Source organism: Myodes glareolus, chromosome 1 (genome assembly GCF_982192425.1).
Source record: "Myodes glareolus chromosome 1, mMyoGla1.1, whole genome shotgun sequence".
In the NCBI taxonomy this organism is placed as follows: Eukaryota; Metazoa; Chordata; class Mammalia; order Rodentia; family Cricetidae; genus Myodes; species Myodes glareolus.
Window position 1 is genome coordinate 24,986,548 of NC_142026.1, and position 11,332 is coordinate 24,997,879.

Here is an 11,332-nt window from a genome sequence, read left to right on the forward strand (position 1 = left end):
TGTCTTCAAAACCAAGTTACCTTTTGCTGTGGAAAGCATTGGGGAAGAAGTCCAAAAGTTTGGATTCTGATTTCTTACAGAAATTAATATGCGTTTAGTATAGTTATGCACAGGATTTGCTTCCTAGAAAAGTTTGTTTTTAATGAGGAACACTATGGAATAATGGATAAAATAGCAATAACTGATTAAATAACTTACTCTATTTGAAGGGGACACTCAAAGGACAGTGGAAAGGGGCTGTCTGGCCATGGGCTATGTATGTTTGGAAAATGCTCATGCTAAGGTTTTTAAAGCTCAGTCTGAGTGCGGGAATTGGTTTTAGGTATTTAAAACACTGATTTTGATAATTGTATCATTCCTTTTTTGGAGATTCTGAAGATTGAACCTTTGATCTTGCACATGCTAGGCAAATGCTCTACAGATAAGTCTAGCTAATTTCTTGTTCATAGCTAATTTCTTGTTCATTGTGAAATACTGCCAAAAAAAATAAAGACATGACTTTGCATACCATTTGGGATGGCCTCTTCAATTGTGTCTTCATATAACAGTGCCCGGGAAATTGAAAGCAGCCCCTCTGTTGTGCACATATTCCTGTACCGCATATGCAGTTAGAGAACATGTAGGCTAGAGGTTAAGTGGTTTTGCTAGTACTGAAGGATAGTTCGGTGACTGGTGACACAGTCAGAGGCTCTCCCGTACCTGCTTCCTACAGAAATGGCTTTTTCTGGCCTTAGTTTCACCATGTGTCTGGATTGGAATGTTTGTTTGATGGAATCTAGTAGCTTCATTGAGTCTGTTGCTTTAAAAAGCAAAATGAAAATCCTAGTTTTTATCCTGTTCTCTTTTGAGATCTGTGGAAGTTGTAAAATACCAGGTGTGGTGGTATACACCCATAATTCTAGCGGTGCGGAGGCTGGCTACATAATAAGACTGTTCCTCACCAAGCCCCCAAAAAGATTTGAAAGGACTAATTGGAATCTTTACAGGATTTCTACAATTTAAAATGTTTGTGGTTTTCACTGTTGGTGCACAGCCAACAGTGGCCTAGCTCACTACCTCCCTTACATCCTCTGCTGGGACCTGTCCACTACCATCGGTGATGGCTCCCGGCCTTCCATAAAATTTTCTCAGGAGGATTACAGGGTACACAGATAAAACAATGGGAGCAGTTCGAGTAATGGCACGTGGATGCTAAGTATGACTTTTGTAATTCAATCTTGGCGAGTTTACACCTGTATAAATTGCATTTTCGATATTGACACACACCCATCCAGTTCTTTTTTAAAATGCTGTCAAGTCTTTCAAACATACATAACAAAATGTACTCTTTGACTACAATGCTTGGAATTGAACCCAGGGTTTTGTGCCTTCTCAGCAAGCCCTCCAACACTGAACCACCCTCCAGTGTTTGTATTTTTTCAAATAGTCTTCCTAAATAGGAAAGAAATATTAGAAGGCTTGGATGAGCCCACTAGAATGTGCAGGTCTCAGCCAGTTTCTAGCCTGGCTCGTTCCTGGAAGGCTGCCAGTTCTCTCATGTTTGGACAGAGTTGTCTAGATAGTCAGTTACTGGAATAACAAGACTGGATGCTTTTGGAATCCTATGCCTTATCAGTTTTGAGCGTAAATACTTGTCAAATTGATGGTTTGATGGTGTTAACTGATTTATATTTTTGTGAATTACAACGTGAGACTGGCCACCCTTGTTTTGCAGATTGCTTCTCTTGGGATTTTGTCCGACTTTTTAGTATGACGCTATTGTAGTTTGGTTTATAAGCCTGAGGATGTAGCTCAGTGGCACAGCAGTTGTCTATTGTGTGCAAGGATCTGGATTCAAGCCTTGTTGCACAGACTTTGGGCCTTTTTGTGTGCTAACATTTGTAAAGTCACGTAGAGTTGTGTTTTATAAGTATTTTCTGTTTCTGGTCTTCGTAGATGTTTTGTGTCTTTGTAAAGTCGTATTTCTCGGTGTTCTCTGTAATTTTGACTTTATAACTTTATGCTAGAAACCCTTTATGAAACCATTGGCATACAACCATTCACTTAATTCTCCTGTGTTTCTGTGGCTAGTGTTAGGTTGAATAATTCAGAGTTGATAAATCTTAAGATGCTGGAGAGAAAAATCTTGTGTTGACTGTATAATTAATATCAGTTCTCATGGAAATGTACAGCACAAGGCTGTGAAGCTGTTAGAAGTCCACCCAGCAGCACTGCTGTGATGCATATAATGAGTCCAGCTTCCAAGCTCGAAAACCCAAAGCAGATGTAAAGAGCTGCCAGAAGAGGAAAGACAGCATGGATGGGAGGATGTAGGCCATGCAGTAGTAGTTTTTTCTATATGCTGCGTGTGGGCAGTCAGACTCTTAAAAATTCCAGCCAGTGTCCTCACATTCTTAGTGCTGGCCCTCTAGATGCACATCAGCTGCCCTTGCTAATCCAGCACTGGGGCCAGGTTCCCAGAAGCCAGCTAAGCTCCAGGGACAGGTCCTGATCTTACTGCTAGGAGCCTTACAAAGAGACCAAGCTACACAACTGCCACACACATGCAGAGGGCCTAGGTTGGTCCCATGCAGGCTCCTGAACTGTTGGTTCAGAATCCATGAGCTCCCACAAGTTCAGGACAGCTGTCTTTGTGGCTTCCCCTTGAAATAACCCCGACTCATTAAGTCATTCCTTTCTTGAGTAAGATTCCAGGAACCCAGAGCCTGACTGTGGGTCTGCTTCCATCAGTTACTAGATAGAGTACCTCTGATGACAATTAGGGAAGTCACCAATCTGATTACAATAGATGATGACACCCTCTTCACTATTGCTGGGAGTCTTAGCTGGGGTAATCCTTGTGGATTCCTGGGAATTTTCCTGCTGCTGGTTTCTCCCTAACCCCAAAATGCACCCTAACCCCAAAATGCACCATTTAGACATCTCCCCCTCCGTCCTGCCTCCAGCCGGCTCCCTCAAGATCCCATCCCTTCATCTCTCCCTCTGCGCCTCCAGTTTACCCAGATCTCTACTTCTATTTCCTCCTTCCCATCCATGCATCCCTCTTTAGGCCTTACTTGTTATCTAGCCTTTCTGTAAGGCCTGGTTAACTACAAAGTTATTTGCTGGGTTCACATTCACCCTTCCTTGTACCATTGTAAGGTTTTTTTTTGTTTGTTTGTTTTTGTTTTAAGTGGCCCTAGGTTATTTTTTCTAAATTTTGATCTAGTTCTTTTCGGTTTTATTTGCTTAATCCCAACCTTATCGGGTTTCTTCATGACTTATGGAAAACAACACTGGAAGTATAGACTATTTCTGTCAATTAAGTCTGATATGTTTGTTATCTCTTCTTCTCTTACCTCCCTCCCTAGATCACTTAACACAGACAGGGCCCAGACTCCTGGACTTAGGTGATCCCACCTCAGCCTGTGAGCACCTGAAATACAGGTGCTTGTTACTTACATTCTGATATCTTCGTGCATGCTTCTAGATTAGCCTAAATTATTTTGTTCCTGGATTTATCATGTAGCCTAGACCAGGCTCTGACTAGCTAGCTTCTTAACTTTTGTCTTTTGAGTGCTGGGATATTTATGTCCAATGATGTCCAGTCGTGTAGCATAGTTTTATAAGTCATTGCATATGCCCACTGGGCAGTGACATCTTCCATAACAGTAACTCTTCAATAATTGACTAAATTACTGTTGTGGCATCCCCACGGCTACATGCGTCTAATACTCAGTGTTGCTTAGGTAGATGTGTGTTCTTTTGGATTCACTGATGCAAAAAAATAAGAACTAACATTCAACAGTAGCAGTCTTTGAAAATAATCACTTCATACCTTCTGAACATATTATCTTCATCTGTACAACTATCTAAAAATGTACCATGAACCAGGTACTAGTTTGATATTAGGACTTAACTGTAGCTAATATAGAGTGCTGGCCCAAAAATCTAGTGGCGAACATGGAATTATGTTCAAGTTTTAGTATAGTGAGGGACATAGACAAATCATCAGGAAATGAAAGCAGTGATGGATGGTGAGGTGCCGTGAGTACAGAGAGGAGCTGCTAAACCAAAGCAGAGACTGGCAAAGGGCTTCTATAAAAAGAAATACCCAGCTGAGATTTAAAGTCAAGAAAGAGTGTTGTAGTTCAAAGTCGAGCAGTGCAAGCATGGAGGTCAGGTAGCTCAAAAATACAGGGCTTGCAGAAACTTTATATAGTGGAGAAAATGCACACTGGCGGCAACATTATGAGGCCAGGCTGGACTGGTGAAAAACAGGATAGATCTTCCTATGTTGTGTTGGACTTCTGAATTATAAGAGTTGTTTGAATATAACCAGATTGGCAATTTTGAGATATGGCTGGGATTTAAGAAGGAACACAATGGGACTGTGTTAACTTGGAAAACTTCTTGGCATCTTGAATCTGCATAATGAGACTGTACAGGTGGGAACAGTCTGTTCTCAGGCAACTAGCTAGGAGAGTTGGATGAAGAGTGCTCTCTTGGCTTATGGAAGTGGCCGGGTGGTGAGAAGACGTCAAGCTCAGCTTTAAGATACGTCACAGCAGTCATGTGTAGATCATGATCATCAGCAGATGAGATTTGAGTGAGGTCTGAGGTCATTAGTATGGAGTAATTAGGTGTGGTGACACATGCCTGTAGTCCCAGCATTTGAGAGGCCAAGCTGGGCAGAATTTCCATGAGATTGTGGTTAGACTAGAATAAAGAATGACTGGACCCTATTTTATATGTTAGAGAGAGAAAGAAATTACCAAAGGCATAGTTGAGCTCAAGAATGGACTTTAAAATCTGGTGAATTCCATAGCAGATTGGAGATGACAAAGGTCTGTAATGTTGAAGGCGCCACAGTGTAAGTTATTCACAGATAAGAAACACTAAGTTACCCATCAGAAAATATCTAAAGATTGAATTTATAAGTAATTGAGTTCCAAAGAAGAAAAATTAAATTTTGAGGAACTAATGAGAAAATTTGCTGAAAGCCCTCGATAGATGAGGATAGTCTTGGAGAATTTCCTCTCCAAAAAGGTAAATTAAAAATTTTTTGATAAAAATTAAATGATATAACTGGGCAGTGAGGGTACATGCCTTTAATCCCAGTACTCGGGAGGCAGAGATAGGTGGATCTCTGTGAGTTCCAGCCAGCCTGGTCTACAGAGCAAGTTCCAAAATGGGCTCCAAAACTATAGAGAGACCCTTGTCTCCAAAAACAAGAACTGAATGATGTAAAAGACTGGTAGTGGGGGTGTGGTGTGTGACATGCTTAGGACTGTCACGGGTTCCTGGCAAGAAGCTGGTGGTGGAGGAGCAAGGTGTGTGTGTGTGTGTGTGTGTGTGTGTGTGTGTGTGTGTGTGTGTGTATGTGTGTGTTTTGGTTCACAACTCGGGGTACAGCCCTTCAAGATGGAGGAGCAAGGTATATCTGTATATGTGTGTTGGTTCCAGTTCAAGGGGTATAGCCATTCAAGGTGGGGAAGAATGGAGAAGGGCACAGGCCTGTCTGTGGCAGTAGGAGGCTGTTTGCTTACTTGTCAGGACTAGGAAATGGAGAAAATCATGCAGAATGTAATGATTGTGCTGGCTCTTTAAGAGACAAGCCACACCCATTCCCTTCCCCATCCACTGAGGCAGGCTGATCTTCAGTTTCCAACCTGAGCTCTCTCTTTATTTCATCTTCCTCTAGGGGAGGCAGCTTTGCTTCTGCCTCTCTCCCTACTCCTCCACTTCCCACCCCTTTTCTGTCTCTCTCCTGTCTGTCTGTCTGTCTGTCTGTCTGTCTCTCTCTCTCTCTCTTTGCTCTTCTCCCCTTTTCCCTTCCCCCTCTATAACCCCCTGTATAAATATTCAACCTCACTCTGCATGTCTCTCTCTTGCCTGCCCGCTATGTGTCTCCCTGCCTGGGACCAGCCACCACTCGGAGATCGGCAGCCATCTCTGCCTGGGACTGACTGCTCTCAGGGCCCGCTGCCTGCCGCCACATGGTCCACTACCACCGCTTGGGGGCCTACAGCATTTCTGCTGCCTACTGCCACCGGGGATCCTACAGCATTTTTAATTTTTCCATAACGCAGATGCCTTTTGCTCCTCTATTCAACTCAGCTAATGGTACAATTTTCCTCACTTTAGTCTGCTGTCTCCGGAGACACTCAACAGGTATACCCAGATGTGTGTCTTGCTCGTGCCCAAGAATGAGCAGGGGGGGGACACTGGACTTTTACAATTGTGTGTGTGTGTGTGTGTGTCTGATTTAGAGGTCAGAAGACAACTTTTGGGAGTCTATTCTATCATGTGAATCGCAGGGATTGAACAGGTTGTCAGGTTTGGCTTTGGCAGCAAGCACTTGGACTTGTTGAGTCATCCTGCTGGCCCATCACAGGACGTAGACAAGTTACCTCATGAGTCTTGTGTATTGTACATTCCTGCCACACTAAAGGCTGAAACTAATGTGAATTGTGAGCATTATAGGGGATAAGGATTTGTCATTGCTCATTGATTCTAACAAATACCACATACATGGTGGCCAATATACAGCATCTCTATTTTTCGGGAACACAGAGATAAAGATAGACTTAAATAAGTGAAGGCAAAGAATGTGTTGCCTCCAAACAATCACAGCTAGAAAGACTGAAGACTGATGCGAAACAGATCTTTGGGAAGGAATTTATAGAGACCGGAAAGGTAAACTTGTGAAAGAATATCTTCTAGGCCTCAGAAAAGTAGGGTGTGAAAGTGAGCAGATGAGCAGAGGGCTGTTTAAGAACAACACTGAGTAACAGGCGTGGCTGAAGAGTTGGTCCAGAAATTAACTTGAGGAATTCTATTCCATCTTCGAAGATGGAAGCAGGCGCAGTCAACTGTATTACCCCCAAAATAAAACTAAATGATCAGTGAAATGTAACAAGTGCCCATTGTATCAACTAAGGAGTTCGTAGTCATACTGCCAAGTAACAGCATTTCTATGATCCTGCCTCCCAGTTTCTGCCCTGACTTTCCTTTGTAATGGACTGTGATGGAGATGAGTAAGACAAATAGACGTTCCTTCCCAGGTTGCTTTTGATTACGTGTTGTCATAGCAATAGGAAGCTAGCTAGAATGGGGCACCAAAGAAGAATGAAGTAGGTGAAGAGAAAGAAATATATGGTCGCTAATGGTTATGGTTATTTTTATGGGGGGTGCTAAAATAAAAATACATTTTGTGAATAGACAGAAATTGAGATATATTTCATGTACTATAAACATTTTAATTATAATTGCAATGTTTAAAGTACACGAAGTATATCTCACTTTGTTACATTTATCTGTTTGCATGTGGGGTAGGTAAGTGCATACTCGCCATGGTGCACACATAGGGGAGTCGGGACAGTCTGCAGAAGTGGCCTATTTCCTTTAACCATATGACTTCCATTAAACTTAGCAGCAAACACCTTTATCCATTGAGCCATGACAGGCTCTATGTCTCACTTTTAAATGCAAAAGTAAGATAACTGTATGAATAGAACACTTAATATTTATACTGTGCTGAAGCATTCAAACTTCATTTGAATCTCTGGCATAAAGTCAGTGCATAGCAACTGATAGGCATTCTTTAATATTTTTTAAGCAGCTGAACAACAGATTGGCTGAGAAGCTATGTGCAAATAATCTAAACAAAATTCCTTTATCTTATTTTCTGGGATAATGAGAGATGGGGAAACTGGGTCACTGCGACTCAGTTCCCAGTTGTGATGTGCTGCCATCCTTGCAAATGATTCTTCTGTTTTCCATCACAAGAGCCCTTTTGGTCAGTCACTTGCCCATCATGACCCATGTCCATAAATAATGAGGGGGCAACTTAGCCAGCAATGATTGCATTCCAACACTTGGCTGGTGATCTGTTTGGGATATCATGTAGGAAGTATCCTATATGATAATGTGGATGACATAAGCTACATGGGACTTTGTGTTGTCAGAATGATAGAAACGAACTGCTCTTCCCATTTCAGTTCTGAGTAGGAGAAGGAAGCAGAGATATAAATGGCAGTGAGGATAAAGAGATAGGAGACTACCCAAAGATTATTTGTAAAAACATTCTGTTCCAACTTAGAACCTGGTATCTGAAATACTTTGCTACTTTTTTGGCTGAGTAATCTGACCCTGCCAAGGATGTAGTTGTCTTCGATGTATTTCCCAGGGATGTTTCTCCTTACCCAGAAAGAATGAGCAATTTTGTTAGTCACTTAAAATATGTGATGATGTCTAGTCATCTTTCTTGGTCGTTGACTATGGTTCATAAAGGACCCACTAGTCCTATGGCTCTGTTGGTATTTTTGGTGCAGTTACTAATGTTAACTGCTGAACTCCTTAATTCTGGATTTATATTCCAGCTGTGCACATCAGGAGACTTAAGCCTTTGAAGCCTGTAGTTTTTTCTATTTGTAAGATGTAGATTGTGATATCACTCTTTAATGGCTGTCAGAATTAATTTAGGTGAACTGATGGATGTCTTCCACTACAGATAACTACAATCTAAGAACTGTTATTTTGCCACTTAACTAGTTTAAATGGTTAATGTAGGTTTTGTTTTCAAGTTTTCCTTGGGAAATACTGTAACTGGAGGTTTCTCTCTGGCCCTCGAGTTCCTGAATATCTTTTCTGAGGCTTAAGACTAACTTTTTTGGTCTATTAGTTCATGCTTATTGTTAACTAGCTCTTACATCTTAAGTTAACCCATTTGTATTAATCTGTGTATTGTCTCATGGGCGCTTTCCCTCACCTCTTGCTTCTTTATGACTGCTGATGTCTCCCTGACTCCACCGTCTGTCTCCATGTCTCTCTGTTTGAATTTCCCACCTGCCCTATTCTGCCTGCCTATTCACAGTGTACAGAAGGGCATCCCACATTTAAATAGGTTGAAATCCATACATTTAAGAGTCTGTTTTCATTAATTCACTTTTAGAATTCTAACATTCTCTGCTCTACTCTTCATGAAGAAACTAGATTTCCCTGAAATCACGCATTAGTTCATCAATCTAGTGAAAATGCAATCTTCAAACCAAGTTAAACCACTTCGGTTCTTTTTAGTCAAGCAGATAATTCACTTAATGAGTGTACATCAGGAACCACATTTTTAGTTCAAATGGGTCATTCCGTGTATCATTGAACTCACTTTGAAATTTAAAAGCTAGATGGGAGGGACCCTTAAAAAAAATCTGACCTCCAGTGTTTCCAGGGGAAGATTCAGGCTCATGGAACTTGAAGGAACCATTGATGAGCAGACATCTACCCCAGTGTCCTCAGCACGCCGTATGGCCCTGTCCCCTGTCCTCATGAAGGCTCCCTCCAAGGCACCGTTGAGCTCCAGTGTTGAAAAGATGAATAATGAGATGGATCCTAGGTGCTTTATGTCATGCCTTCAGTGGGGTGATTGCCTTTTCCAGTGTACTGCCCCTGTGAAATAGTCTCCCAGCTCATTCTAGTCTGTTCACCTGATAATATTCAGCCTGTTTAGTTACCCCAGGTTCAAAGGGCTTCTTAGAACTCTCACTGGTAATTAAGGTCTCCCACACACTATCCCCAAAGTCTTACAATTACCAACTGATTATTTCTGGGTAAAAGTTCATCCCTATGTCCTCTGGCTCTTGTGGAGAATTGTTTGATGAAGGTTTTGATCCTACCAGCTCTGTTAGCAATGTTGTCCATATACCTTTTTATGGTCCCTTCAATGGCTCTTATTTTCAAAGTCTCTATTCTACTCTGTGTCAGAATAACCCAAAGAGAAAAGGATAGTCTATTAACATCCTTCTTGGAAAGATAGTCAGAAACCATCTTGAAGACCTTTGGTTTGAGAAAAATGGTATATTTCCTTGTTCTTGCTTTGGTCCCTCTGGTAAAACTTCCTACTGCAGCATCAAGAGTCTAGTGGTTCAGTTGAACAAAGAAGATTCTCTTGGGTTTAGTGTAGGTGAATGGCCTGGGTGATAATGCATGGCCATCCATTGTCTGCTCACGTAGGCTGATCAAGAGGCAAGTTTCTCTGCTTAGTTGCCACTAAGCCCTCGGGACATACTGGGCAATGTCAGGAATTGATGGTAGTAGGGGAAAAGGAGGCATTTGTGAGAGGAATTCACACGCACACAGGTGGAGGGCAGAGGAGTGGGTGCAGGAACGTCGTAGTCAGAGCTGACAGCAAGTTGGGCGAACTGAGAGGGTGGTGAGATAGATCCGGGCATCTTTATCTACATGCTGTATTCATGAACACTTTAACATTCCCTGAAGCTATTTTTAACCTTTAATTTTGACCCATTACAGATTTATGTGCAGTTTAAAAACTCTTTAAGTTGTTTTTATTTATTATTGTGTGTATGTATGGTATATGTGGGTATGGTGGTGGGGTATGTTTGCTCCTGTGCACATTGTGTCCAGAGGCCAGAGGAAAGTGTTGGGTACCCTCCTCTATCATTCCCTACCTCATTCCCTTGAATCTCTCTCTGAACCAAAAACTTCCCCCTAGCTGGTAGCTAGGGGCCCTCAGGGGTCCTCTGTGTTCCTCTCAGTGCTGGGGTTATAGGCATGCCACAGCCAAACCTGACTTGTTACATAGTTGCTAGAATCTGAACTCAGGTTCTCAGAGTTGTACAGCAAACACTCTAAACCACTGAGACATTTTTCTCTAGCCCTTTTTGTACCAGGGTAAGAAATACTTATCACTGGCCGGGCAGTGGTGGCGCATGCCTTTGAGTATGGTACCTTCTATACATCTAGTTTTCAGGATTAGAGGAGTTGTGGTTTTAAGAATATGGTAGAGACGTGTGAAGTATATAACCAGAGAAAGAGGCACGGTCGTGGTGGTCCCTAAACCTGAAAAGGCTCCTAAAACACTTAACAGTAACTATGATTCCATTTCCTATTTGTCAAAAATGTGATGTGGCTCCCTCAGCTCCACTGCCTCTGTTTTTTATTGTCCAGATGTTCAGAGAGATCTCCTTCATATTTTTAAATGATTAATCTATGATATGACAGGAGAATAACAAATCTATAGCATGTGAATACATGTGAATGACTTCTGGCTTGTGGGAAGGGAGTAGGCAAGCATGAGGAAAGGCTTACCAGCCAGATAGAAACATCTCAGCGAAGACCGCCAGAGACAGACTGGTCAGCCTAGGAGCATCACTGCTTCTGGCAGCAGCCACACTTCTGCTGGCAACAGCCCTTTCCACAGCCACAGCCACAGGAGCGGCAGCAGGTGCGGCAGTAGCAGCAGCCACAGCAGCCAACCTGGTAGCACCTGCAGGTGGTGCAGCTGCCATAACCACCACAGCCACCAGAGAGGACTCAGGTGGAGTGAGGGGAGCAG